Source organism: Microtus oregoni, unplaced genomic scaffold (assembly GCF_018167655.1).
Source record: "Microtus oregoni isolate MIOR12 unplaced genomic scaffold, Mior012 000127F_ref0000509, whole genome shotgun sequence".
In the NCBI taxonomy this organism is placed as follows: Eukaryota; Metazoa; Chordata; class Mammalia; order Rodentia; family Cricetidae; genus Microtus; species Microtus oregoni.
The window spans coordinates 1,190,036-1,202,031 of NW_024544770.1; positions in this window are offsets into that span (position 1 = coordinate 1,190,036).

An 11,996-nucleotide genomic window follows, 5' to 3' on the forward strand; every position below is an offset into this window, starting at 1 on the left:
ACCCAGTAAGCCATTTCACCAACCCCAAACTTATAACTTTGAAGATAGTTAACACCTTCTCTAAACAGGCTGAAGGACACTACATAATGCAAAATATTTTTTTCAACTCTAAAATAGTCCATAGTGGTTTTTTTTTTTCAGTTCAAAGATGTTTCAAAATTCCAAAGTCTCATTTGGGACTCAGGGCAGTTTTTCAACTGGGAGTCCTTGGATAATCTTTAAAAAAAATACTTCCTTCTTGTAGTTTGGTTTACTTTTACTCTAGCATCTCATTGGAACATCAAAATGTTGTTGGTTTTTTTTTTACTCTTCTGGCTCATTGGCTCTTTAAACATTTTACTTTTTGGGGGGTGCCTACTACACAGCTCCCAAAATAATCACACACAGAGAGACCTATTATTACTTATGAATGTCTGGCCTTAGCTTAGCTTATTTCTTGCCAGCTTTTCTCATCTTAAATTATCCCAACTACCTTTTGCCTATAGACTTTTTCCTTTCCTTACTTCTGTATATCTTATTTTCACTCTTACTCTATGGCCTTCTGGGTGGCTGGGTAGTTGGCCCCTGATGCCCTTTTTGCCTTCTTCTCCTCTCTTCCCAGACTTCTACTCCTATTTATACTCCCTGCCTGCCAGTCCCGACTCTCTTTTCTTCTGTCTTGTTATTGGCCATTCAGTTCTTTATTAGACTATCAGGTGTTTTAGATAGGCAAAGAATCACGGCTTCACAGAGTTAAACAAATGCAGCACAAACAAAAGTAACACACATTAAAATAATATTCTACAATACCTTCTGGTATGAAATGGTACAGAGTAAATATTCTTATCCTACAAGGAAGGAATGGGAAAACTACAAGAAAAGAGCAGCCTGAAGAAAGATCTATATCCATGAGGGCAAACTGAATCCAACATCTTTGTATCTGTCTTCTAGTGATATGATGCAGTCATTTTGACTTCAAAGGATTTAAGGATCCCTAGCCTTCCATTGGTTCTGGCTCTACCAAGCAGTCTCTTTCTTGAGCTGTCTATACTACACACATGTAGCTTTCCATGGCAGTTACATGAACTTTTTGGAATTTCAAATCTCCTATACTCCCCTTTGCAGCATAAACTTCAACTTCAGAGCTTCATGCAGGTGCTTCTCTGTACTTCCTTGTAGGATCCCCAGCCCTGACACATATTGTATGACTCTAGAATCTCCCAAATCTTCATTCATTATTCTACTACTTCTACAATCCTGCATATTTCCTTTTTGCTAATTTAGCACTATATGGACGATGCTGCCAATTTCTTTGGCCAGGTTTTGAAAGAGCCTGGATTTTCTGGTCAGTGTTTTGTCAACTTGACAATGTAGAATTATCTGAGAGGAGGAAACCTCAGCTGAGAAAATGCCTTCATGATAATGGCCTGTAGGAACAAAAAAACCACATTGTTTTGTGTAATGATTAATCTGAGAGATTCCAGGTCACTGTGTGTGGTCCCAACCCTGGATAGGTGGTCCTGTATTGTTTAAGAAGTTAATCTGAGGTATCCATGAAAACCAGGGCTATAAGCAGTGTTCCTTCATGATCTCTGTTTCATTTTGTGCTTCTGATTCCTGCCGCGCACCGTGCCCCCGTGTCTGCACTCGGAGCACTGAACCCATTTACTGAGCTTCAGGCAAGGGGCTGGGAGCTGAGAGACAGACTGACACACGCAGCTCCAAAACGCTGGTTCAGAAAGCCCATCTTTATTAACACCATGTAGACTTAAATACACTGCAGTTATTTCCAATGGCTTACTTACAAAATATTGGCACAATGTAGGACTATTGAGCATACCCTGTCGGAGGATAGTCCATTGATATCTCCTATTAGGCTGAGAATTATTATAAGTAGGCACTGTGAAGGCAAATTTTTCTCTATCCTTTTCTTGTAACGGTATAGTGAAAAAACAATCTTTCAAATCAATAACTATAAGAAGCCATCCTTTTGGTAACAGAAGGCAAAGGAATTCCAGATTGTAGTGGGCCCATAGGTTGAAATACTTTGTTGACAGCTCTTAGATCTGTCACCATTCTCCATTTACCAGATTTCTTTTTTACAACAAACACAGGAGAATTCCAAGGGCTGGTTGATTCTTCAATATGGTGAGCATCTAGTTGCTCTTGCACCAGCTGTTCCAATGCCTGTAGTTTATCTTTAGCTAGAGGCCACTGTTTGATCCATATTGGCTTCTCAGTTAGCCATTTTAAAGGTAGGGCCGTTGGTACCTCTAAAGGTTTGGTATTTGCTGTATGTTCTTGTACAGCCTGAATGGCTGGTGACCTTTTTCCATAATACCTCATCATATCCTTCCCAGAATTATGAGTTCCTGGAAATACAGGAATGTTAATCTGGGTATTCCATTGCTGTAGCAGGTCACGGCCCCATAAATTTATGGCAATATTGGCTATATATGGCCTTAGTCTTCCTATTTGCCCTTCGGGCCCTATGCATTCAACCCATCTTGTGCTTTGTTTTACACGAGTTAGGGTTCCAATTCCCAGAAACTGAACATCTACCTCTTGAAGAGGCCAATTTGGATGCCAAGATTCTGGAGTAATGATATTTATATCCGCACCTGTGTCTAATAAGCCTTCAATAAAAGTGCCATTTATACAGACTCTTAACTTTGGTCTTTGATCACTAATAGAAGTCTGCCAGAATATATGTTTACTCTGTCCTACTGGGTTTTTTGACTCATCCTCCACACGTAATTCATCATTTAGACCAGTATTACTTTTTACAGCAGAAATTGGAGCTTTTAATTTTCTTGGTGAGGCACGTTCTCCACTGTGACTGGGAATGACTGGGCTACTGTTGGCTTGGGGTCCTGCAAAAGGCCCCTCAAGGAGTTTCCCGATGGTATCGGGTTGCCTTGTTTATCTGTTGTTGACCTGCATTCATTGGACCAATTTCGGCCTTTACCGCATCTCCTACATATACCTGAAGGCCTAGGTCTCCTATTTTTGTCATTCCCAGAGGAGATATTATTCCTAGAAATTCTGTGCCTGCAATCCTTTTTCAGATGTCCTAATTTACCACAATTAAAACACCTGGCAGTTTGATGTCTCCTCATTGCTGTGGAAATCGCTTCTCCTACCCAAGATTCATCATTATAGTTAAACGTCTCAACGTTCATCGTATGCTGAATCCATTCATCCATAGGTGCTGATCTAGACTTTAAAGGCCCAATTATCTCTTTGCATTCTATGTTTGCATTCTCAAAAGCTAGAGATTCAAGAAGTATTCGTCAAGCTTCTGGGTCTGTTACCCCTATGTCCAGAGCCTTAATTAATCTTTGCAAAAAGTCCATAAAGGGTTCTCTCAGTCCCTGCCTAATTCTAGTATATGATTCAACCCTTTTTGCTGGATCTTGTATCCTATTCCAAGCATTTAAAGCTGCTTGGTGACATAGACACAGTACTTCATCATCATAAAGAGCGTGGACCTGTGGATCAGCATATTCTCCTGCACCAAGAATTTGATATTGGGAAACCTTGACACCTTTTGCTCTTCCTTGCTGTTCCATGTGTTTGGATTCTTCTCTGAAATAAATTCCAAACATCAAGGAAGGTCCATTATCTAAAACTGCAGACACTAACTGATGGAAATCATGGGGGGTAGCTCTAGCATTAGAAGCCCAAGTCCTTATCATTTCCTTTACATATGCAGAGTGCAAGCCAAAATTAACAATAGCTTGCTTAATTTCTTTTAGATCATTCATTGCTATTGGCGTCCATCTAGCTTCTTTGACTCCCTTTGAGCCTTTAGAAGTTGACGCTTTGTCAGAATTAAGTATAGGGTATGCCGCTTAAACCTTGGGTAAGCCAGGTCTAATAGCTGGTGGAGGCATTGTATCCTGTCCTTGTGCCTTATTACTCTGTTCACCAGCTCCAATCATTTCTTCAATCATTTCAAGTCTTTTTATTATTGTCTTTATTATTGTCTCTTTTGAATCCTGAATCTCCTGACCTGCATGAGTTTCTAGTAAAGATTGTATGGTTCTTAGGAGTGCCATGATCTTCCTAAATGATAGAATATTCAAAAGAATACTGAAACCTAGTAACCAGTAAATTAAGTTATTCCCATAGTCATATAAACCTTGCATGATATAACCCATTGTATTGGTAACCAGAACAGTAAAATTCGCATTGGAAACTAAAACTGCCATATTACCTATTATCCAGCACATGGCGCTGTTGCCAAGTCGCGACGAAAACAGAGTCCTGTTTCAGAGTCTGCCTAGTACTTGTTAAAAACTGAAAAATGTAAGTTGCTCAACAAAGTAAATGTAATTAAATCAATTCCAGAGACAGAACCAGAAACCCAGAATCCAGGGGTAGAGAAGAGCAACCTGGAAGCCGCTTATGCCTCCACATGACAGAGTCACCCTGAGGGGTTGCAGCTTTCAGCAACCGCGTGCTCTGGTTCGTGCCATTTAAGAGCTGTGCTTGCAAGGGAGATTTAAAAACGACTCAGAAAAGAGCAAACCACGTGGCCTGTGAAGTTTAAATCCATGTGGGAGGCCAAGGCCGCCGCCGGCGGCTGAGGAAGGGAGGGCTCCCGCCAAGCCGAACTCGCGGCTGGCAGCTGAGCGAGGAAAGGAGAGGTTCTAAAACCAAACGTTGGGTGCCAATTGAAGGCGTAAGTCATAAACAATGCCACACCAGCTTGGAATTATGATTAATAGGGTGGTATTTATTTAAAGGGGAAAAAACTTACAGATCACCGTCAGCCCTCTGCGCAACCAGGAAGGGAGTCTAGTCGCCGGCGGAGCAGGAAGTGAAGAGAGCGAGGAGGGGGAAGTGGCCGCTTTTTTAAAGGGAGAGAGACCACGCCCCAATAGGCTGGTATCTCAGCGGTGATAGGCTGGAGGAGTGGGAGGACCTCCCGTAACACCATGGTGTCTCTCTCCTCCTCCATGGTGTCTCTCTGACTCTGCTTTCTTCCTCCCAAAATTCAGTTTCATCTTCCCTGCTGATAGGTTCTGCCCTATCAACTGGTCAGGGCAGTTTCTTTATTCATTAACCCATTAAAGCTGCACATAGTCAGAAGGACCTCCTATACCACATTTATGCTGCTTTGTTTAGAAGTCCATATAATCAAATGTCTCTTCTATGTATATTCTAATTATCCATGGCTTATTTTTCTTTATTCCTATTACTTTTTCTGAAAGTTTGCTGTCTCTTTAAAAACTTAGTTTAATCCTGGTACCCTGTTGTTTCATTAGTATCTGTAATTCTTTTACGAGAGCGAACTTGGAAGAATACACCCCCATCCTTACAATTCACCCTCTTGTCTTTTATTTATTACTTTCCTGATGGCCAGTCTTCCATAGAGCATCCATCAGAGTGTTCCTAGCTCCCATCCCATGATAACCTCCACTTGTGGCACTTGTACCACCTGGAACTGTAATTGGGCAAGGGCCTGTAGTTTCAAAAACACACAGAGACGTGGGTCACTCTTGAAAAATATGAAAATTTTATTGTGTTTCAGGACAGCGTATATAGTGATCTCCTTGACTAATGGCTCTGCCCTAGCTCTCTGAATTTTTCAGCTGCAAGCCCACCAAAACCATTCCCTTGTTATCAGGAACTCATGAGGGTCTTGTGCTCAGAGCAGGTGCAAGCATTGGAAAACAAGTTGTTTACTTTGGCAGGCAAGGGGTCATAGAAAGTTCAGGCTCTGAGTGTCTGCAGTCCCTGAAAATCCCAATCAATTCCCCTTTGTTTTTCTTCCTTTTTAAAAAAAGATCTCTAGACCTACATAATTTCTACCCCAACACCCAACCCCATATCAGTAACAATCAACTCTTAAATGATGACACTAACTCCGAGCACAGACTTTGTTGGGAGAAGGGCTGTTGTCTTTTAACTTCCAACTGACATAGGGGCAATATTCTTTCTAAGGGATCCTGTAAAACTAAAACAATGGTTAAGTTTCAAGATTACTGTCTGGCATAATTGCATTTGTTTCCCTGGTAGTAGATATGGCTATTCTGTAGTTCTTATTTGGAGTTCTGACCAGAATGTTGTAATAAGGTGCATCATTTCAGGTAACAATGCTGGAAACGTCTTGGGCAGCTGGTACCTAAAGCCATTCTTATAGTACTGCTATCAGCATCATTACATCATATCAATCACATGGAGTCATTGTTGTGGGGCCCCATCTTCTCCCTGAAAACTTTAAAAATTACTGCAGGAATATATACTGTTCATTGTAGAAAACTTAAACATTATTTGTATATACATATATTCAATAAAATATACAATATATAATAAATATAGGTATGGAGAAAAGTAAAGTTTTCCTAAAATCTTTCTTCTTTGTGTCCCATACCAGATGGCTCCTGACATGAGACAGAAACTCTGAATTTAGGGAAGAATAGCCATTGTCCAACTCCAAAGCCAGCTTTAAATTTTAAGTGTGTGTGTGTGTTTTTTTTTAAATATATATATATATGAATTTTTACCCTCAGGTGACATGGCCTCATAAGTCATATTCCTTTTTGCTTGATGATCATTTCTTGATAGTTATTTTTTCCTCTTTGGGAATCTAAAAATCCAGGGTCTCTTATTTTTTTGAAGATTTGTATTTTTCTGCAAAGACAAGAATAGAAGCCTGTACAAATCATTTTGAGGTTTCCTTACCACAAGTATGATTGCCACCTATGTGAATGAGCTGTCATTTCTCTTTCTCAAGAGGTCTCTCCTTTTCAAATTGAATCTATTAATTTTGATTGTATTCATACTTTTCTTCTCCTGTGGAAACAAGAGCAAACCCCCTGCTCCAATGTAGCACATTTCCTGGTTTCCATTCTGAGGTCAACACATCTTTGAAATACAATGGATGATTTAATTCAGAAGTCTTTTCTATTATCCAATGTCTCTCTGCTGCCATTGATCCTTTCTCACCAATGTTAAGAAAATTTAAGGTTAATAAAGCATTATGCAATCTATTTCTGGGGGTATTTTCCATAACTTTCTCTTTGCTTCACATGTCCTGTATAGTTCAATTTGACATTTCTACAACTGCCTAACCTGTAGAATTGTTTGGTATATCTATAATATGCCTTATATTATAATAAACAAAAAACTGTTTCATTTTCTTAGACACATATGCTTGACCATTGTCTATCTTTATTTGCTCAGGAATACCCATGATGGTCATAACTTATAATAAACACATGATTGCTGAACCAGCCTTTTCTGAGCTCAAGGCAGTTGCCCATTGAAAACCTGAATAAGTATCAATAGTGTGCTGTACATATTTTAATTTTCCAAATTCTGCAAAGTGGAACACATCCATCTGCCACATTTTATTCCTTTGAGTATCCTTTTTATTATTCCCTGCAGCTAGTGGTGTTTGATTATAGAAGCAGCAAGTAGGACATCTCTTTATAATCTCATTAGCTTGTTGTCATGTAATAGAAAACTCCTTTGTAAAACCTTTGCTATTGAAATGATGTTTCTTATGAAATTCTGAGGCCTTCAACACATTTGTAATCAATAATTGATCAATTTCTGCATTACCTTGTGCTAGAGGTCCTGGCAGACCCATATGGGATCAAATATGTATTATGTATATGGACAAAGCATATTCCTGATTATATCTAGAACATGAATAAATAATGAAGTCAATTCTGTATCATCTGGTATAAATTCAACAGTTTCAATATGCAAGACAACTTGTTCTGTTTATTGCAAGGCAGTAACTCTTTGAGAGGTTCTTTAAAATCCCTTAGTATCATGAAAATTGCATATAGCTCTTCCTTTTGGACAGAATTATAAGGGCTTTATTCTACCTTACTTAAATCTTCTGATTTGTAACCTCGCTTTCCTGATTGATTTTCATCAGTATAGAATATATGGGCTCTAGTTATTTGTGTGTCACATACCATGTGAGGAAGAATTCAAGTAGTTCTTTTTATAAGATCAATTCTATTGCTTTTTGTGATGATTGCTATTAATCTCTCCTAAAAATTATCACAATCTCGTTGTCATAGTTTATTGTCTTCTCATAATTCTTTAATTTCATCAGTAGTAAAAGGCACTATAATCTCTGTTGGATCTATACGTATTGGATTTATACAAAGTCTCAATTTTTCTTTTATAATTATTTCAGAGACATTTTCCAAATAAGTTTTCAATTTTTTACTTGATTAATGTGGTAAAAAGATCCATTATAAGATAGCATCTTCCCTGTGCATTAAAATTCCTGTTGGAGAAATTCTGAAAGGCAATATGACTAGAATGCAATTAATATGTGGACCCACCCTACCCACATATGCCTCTTTTAATTTCTTTTCAACATCAGTTCTTTCTCAGCTTCAGCTGTTAATTCCCTGGGACTATTTAAGTCTTTGTCACCATTTAAGGTTTTCTTTAAATAGATTATTAGATCAGGTGTTATCCCAACAGCCAGTCATAGACTGGAAATGCCTCCTAACAGTCTTTGAAAGTCATTAAGAATCCACAATTTGTCTCTCCTAATTTGTGTCTTTTGTGTTCTTTCTGTAAACCTATTTTATAACCTAAGTAATTGACTGAATCTCCTCTCAGTATTTTTTCAAGAACAATTTGTAATTCTCATTTAGGTAAAACTTTCTTTACTTTTTCAAACATTCTTTCTATCTTATCTCATTTGAGTCAGATAGCATAATGTAATAGAAAATAATAGAATTATAAAATTGCTTATATATTATTTCCAGTGACTGATTTGAAAAGTATTGACACAGGGTGTGTCAACTGAGCATTCCCTTTGGGAGGACAGTCCATTGATATCTCCTAGTAGGCTGAGAATTATTATAAGTAGGCACTGTGAAGGCAAATTTTTCTCTGTTCTTTTCTTTTAAAGGTATAGTGAAGAAACATTTTTTTTTAAATCAATAACTTTGAGAGAATCCTTTAGTCCCTGGATCATGGGGCTACCAGGCGGCCCTGTTTAGGTGCAGAGGAATTCCATCTGGACGGGTGAGTATGTGCTACCCAGGGGCGGATTGTAATGGAAGAGAGCACAAACCCCCCTCCCCCAGCTCCTTCTGCAGGACTGTCTTTCTTACACACGACCCCCCCCCCCACAAGTCTGCGTTTTCTGCAAGGTCCTTTGCTTAGGAACAGTTTTCTGCTCCTACACTAAGGCTACCCACCTAGAGCAGTGAGCGCCTGCCTACCAGGCAGGCCTCAAGGTCCCCTGTAAGGGAGCCTGGGCACCTTCAGCTCGTGCACCAGGGTCTCCTGTGCTCTTCAGGATACCGCCCTGCCCCGTTCTGTTTTTCCTTTTGTCCCTGGATCATTGGGCTACCAGGTGGCCCTGTTTAGGTGCTGAGGAGTTCCATCTGGACGGGCTACCCACCCAGAGCGGTGAGTGCCTACCTACCAGGCAGGCCTCAAGGACCCCCAGAAAGGGACCACGCACACCTTCAGCTTGTGCGGCAGAGTGTCCTGTGTTCTACTCGTACCCACGCTGCCCCCCAAGTTCCCCCCTTTGTCCTCAGGTCATTGGACTACCAGGCGTCCATGTTTTGGTTCTGAGGAGTTCCATCTGGACAGGAACGGTTCCTGCTTCTACACTGAAGAGATACAACCAAAGACTGGACCAAGACACCAGGTCTCTCCTGGCTCCATTTGAGGAAAGAGATGGGAAGGCACCAATGCAAGAATTCCTCCAACAACCTGAAAGACAACATGACATCACCAGAATCCAGGGATCCCGAAATAAGAAGAAGTGTACACCCTACTCTAGAAGAATTAGAAGAAATTGACTCAAAAGTGAACTACATGAAAATAATAGAAGACCTTAATCAGGAGGTGAAAAAGTGCCATAAACAATTAGAGATTACAAACAAAAAAGTAGAGGAAATGAATAAATCGCTCAAAGATACCCAAGAAAACCAAGAGAAACAAGAAAAAGCAATCAAACAGGAAAAGGAAGCGGTTCAATACTTGAACAATGAAAAGGAAGTAAAGAAGAAAACACAAACCGAGGGAAGGATGGAGATGGAAAATCTGAGTAAACGAACAGGAACTACAGAGACAAGTACTACCAACAGATTACAAGAGATAGAAGAAAGAATGTCAGACACTGAAGATACCATAGAGAAAATGAACACACTGATGAAAGAAAACAGCAAAACCAACAAATCCTCATCACAAAACATTCAGGAAATCTGGGACACAATAAAAAGACCAAACTTAAGAATAATTGGGATAGAAGAAGGAGAAGAAGTACAGCTCAACGGTCCAGAAAATATATTTAATAAAATTATAGAAGAAAACTTTCCCAACCTAAAGAAAGATATTCCTTTGAAGGTTCAAGAAGCATACAGAACACCAAATAGACTGGACCAAAAAAAAATCTCCTCGCCATATAATAATCAAAACACAAAACATACAGAATAAAGAAAGAATATTAAGAGCTGTAAAGGAAAAAGGCCAAGTTACTTATAAAGGTAAACCTATCAGACTTACACCTGACTTCTCTATGGAAACCATGAAAGCCAGAAGGTCCTGGATAGATGTACTGCAGAAACTAAGAGACCATGGATGCAAGCCCAGACTACTATACCCAGCCAAGCTTTCGTTCACTATAAATGGAGAAAACAAAATTTTCCAGGATAAAAACAAATTTAAACAATACATAGCCACAAATCCAGCCTTACAGAAAGTAATAGAAGGAAAATCACAAACCAAGGAGTACAACAGTGACCACAATAACTCAAACATCTAGAAACCCTTCACCAGCACAACTCAAAGAAAGGAAACACACAAACTCTACTACTAAAAAAGTGACCGGAGTTAACAACCACTGGTCATTAATATCACTTAATGTCAATGGACTCAACTCACCTATTAAAAGGCACAGGCTAAAAGATTGGAAACGAAAACAGGATGCAACATTCTGCTGTTTACAAGAAACACACCTCAACCACAAAGACAGGCACCTACTCAGAGTAAAGGGCTGGGAAAAGGCTAATCAAGCAAAAGGACCCAGGAAACAAGCAGGTGTGGCCATACTAATTTCTATCAAAGTTGACTTCAAACTTAAATCAATCAGAAGAGATGGAGAGGGACATTTTATACTCATAACAGGAACAATTCATCAGGATGAAGTCTCAATCCTGAATATCTATGGCCCTAATATAAAAGCACACACGTACGTAAAAGAAACATTGCTCAAACTCAAGGCAGACATCAAACCACACACACTAATAGTAGGAGACATCAACACTCCTCTCTCACCAATGGACAGGTCAATCAGACAGAAACCTTACAAAGAAATAAGAGAATTAATGGAGGTAATGAATCAAATGGACTTAACAGACATCTATAGAACATTCCACCCAAATAGGAAAGAATATACCTTCTTCTCTGCAGCTCATGGAACCTTCCAGAAAATTGACCACATACTTGGTAACAAAGCAAACTTCCATTGTTACAAAAAATATGCGTAACCTCCTGTGTCTTATCAGATCACCATGGATTAAAGTTAGAATTCAACAACAATGCTACCCCAGAAAGCCTACAAACTCATGGAAACTGGACAGTCAACTACTGAACAACACCTGTATCAAGGAAGAAATAAAGAAAGAAATCAAGGTCTTCCTTGAATTCAATGAAAAAAAAGAAAAAAACCTACTCAACCTTATGGGACACTATGAAGCAGGCCTGAGAGGAAAGTTCATAGCACTAAGTGCCCACTTAAAGAAAACAGAGAAAGCACACATTGGAGACTTAACAGCCCACCTGAAAGCTCTAGAAAAAAAAAGAAGCAGACTCACCTAGGAGGAGTAGAAGACTGGAAATAATCAAACTCAGGGCCGAATTCAACAAAATAGAAACACAGAAAACAATGCAAAGAATCAATGAAACAAAAAGCTGGTTCCTGGAGAAAATCAACAAGATTGATAAACCCCTACCCTAACTAATCAAACGGCAGAGAGAGAATATGCAAATTAATAAGATCAGAAATGAAA